Source organism: Melampsora larici-populina (assembly GCF_000204055.1).
Source record: "Melampsora larici-populina 98AG31 unplaced genomic scaffold MELLAscaffold_32, whole genome shotgun sequence".
NCBI classification, from domain to species: Eukaryota; Fungi; Basidiomycota; class Pucciniomycetes; order Pucciniales; family Melampsoraceae; genus Melampsora; species Melampsora laricis-populina.
Window position 1 is genome coordinate 588,901 of NW_006768796.1, and position 2,396 is coordinate 591,296.

Genomic DNA, 2,396 nt, shown 5'->3' on the forward strand with positions numbered 1-2,396 from the left:
GGTTTATGGATTACTTGAGCCGGTCAGGAAAAAGCAGAGAGATTGAAAATGAACCAAGTTTTAAAGAGAGTTGGGAAGCAAGGGGAAAGGAGTGAGATGAGAAAATAATAAGATAAAATAGCCAAGATTTGTATTAAAGAAAGCTGTGAACCTGAAGAATAAGATACATTGAATGAGGAACAAGTGCATAGGGAGATTACAAACAAAAAGGATGTAGAAATATTGACAATTGAGGATTACTTCATTTTTCCATACTAGAGACTACGCGCGCATGCGCGCACCAGGAGAATGGACTCAAACTATGATGTATTGCCCAATTCACCATACAAGAAATGTCTTGACAATTATCCATAGTTTGTAGTGTTAACCTGTAATTGACTCAAGACCCTGTTTATTGCATTTCATTCCAACGCACAAAATAATCCACCAGCCATTATTACAAATAATTCCGTCTACGAATGTTCAATGTCAATGTTACCGTCATTATATAACTTTGTCGCACTCTTGGCATTACGTAAGTAGCCAATGATCTAGTAACCTCCCCACTCCAAACTTGACATGTCCGTCTCAAATCTTTGCTACAAGAGTAATTCACCCGAGTTTAAATCTAGCTGTTCAAAACTATTTCTGCTAGTCTTTTATTCAGATAACATTTCTGTCAGGTCTTGGACGCCATTCATACGATGGGAACTCAACATACTTCTAATGAAACATAATCTCGCCTTCATAATTCGGGCAAATTATTACCTTGATATCGTTCCAAGCATTGATTTTGATGTTAAATTTGTAACTTGTATTCCTTTGGTAGTTTGTGATAGTGCCTCTCTGGTATAATGGGTATGGGAGTCCGCTTGCTTCTGAGAGTAACACAATTAGCCTAAAACTAACTTTGTAACAATAGCCAAACTCACCTTCAAGGAGATCCTTTATATGAGTTGAGCTATGACCCGGTCGTGAGTTGAATATTCACACAGTGGTTGTTCTACCCATTTGATCCAATGCCCTTCCAAATTGTATGTCTTGTATTCCATGATCACTATTCCTAATGTTATTATTCTATTGATAGACTGCAGATAGGTACTGGTGGGCTTATTTTAAATTGAAAGCTAGATTTTCAAGCTTCGTGTAGAATGAGTTTATGTAATGCAAAGTACGAATGATGCATATGAAGCTAACATTAAATTGGGAATTTCTGAAACCGTTAATGTAAATATCTGATGGTTTTTATGATTGCATGCGCCTTGTCCTACATCCCTGTAGGTACACCTCTTTAAAATGCGAGCCTTTGTTTTGGTTCCAGGCAAATTAGTACTTGACATCCTTGATGTTGCAAACAATAGAGTAATGTTGAAGTGGTGAAAAAAGGGAGGGAACAATAAAATCGAACTTTGCAACTCCTGAACAGGGCGCAAGATGCAAAAAATTGATGAGCGATGGGTGAAAGTTGAGGGTTTGTAAAAATACGAGTGATATACATGTAGATGTTTGGAACAAAAATGTGTTGATTAAATATTGGTGGGGAATGGCTGAAACATTGACCATTAAATAGACAAATTGAAAAGCAACAAAGAAATATTGAAAGGCAAAAGCAAAAAGAGTATCATGTAATAAGACAAAAGACGATCAAAGCTGAAAAGACTTAGCGAGTAGATTCAACATACTAAATGAGGTCTCCATAACAATAACGCAGATCAGCATGCTTTGGCAGCGATTGAAATGCAAGAGAAAGAAAATCGAAAAGTAGCAATTCAAAAGAAGGGAAAAAAAGGAACAACAACAGCACACTTTCAAACAAAGGATGACTATGGAAGTATCACAACATTATAAAGGAGTAGATGCGACGCGAGTACAAAGAGAGAAAGCACTCTAGAAAAAGCACAATATCTCAGTGAGGGTAACAAGAGGCAAAAGGGCCATGCGAAATAGCAAAAGCATAATTTATCACATGGAATGCGAAGACGCAAAAGACTCAGTGCAGAGAAAAGCACTACCTAACTATGACCCGAAGGACGGGGTATGAGAAGACCCGAAGTCATGCGGGAGGTCCTTCTTTTTGGTATTTAGATACACAACCAACACAAGGCCTCAGAAAACTCTCAGGAAACATTGAAACCGGCCTTTATCCATTCACACAATGAAGTAAGTTGTTCAATGGTTGCACTTTCCAATGCCATTTGATCAGACCTGCAGACATTGGCTGCTCTGGAAAATACCCTCTCACACAAACAAGTGGTTGCAGAACAGCACAGGAAATCCTGAGCCATCTCTGCAAGAGCAGGAAAGGCACCTGAGCTGTCCTACATCACACAAAGTAGTGAGAAATCATAGTATTGGTAAAGAGAATGAAAGGAAAACTTAATTTGGATTAGGAGCTGATGAAGACTCAAAATAAGAAG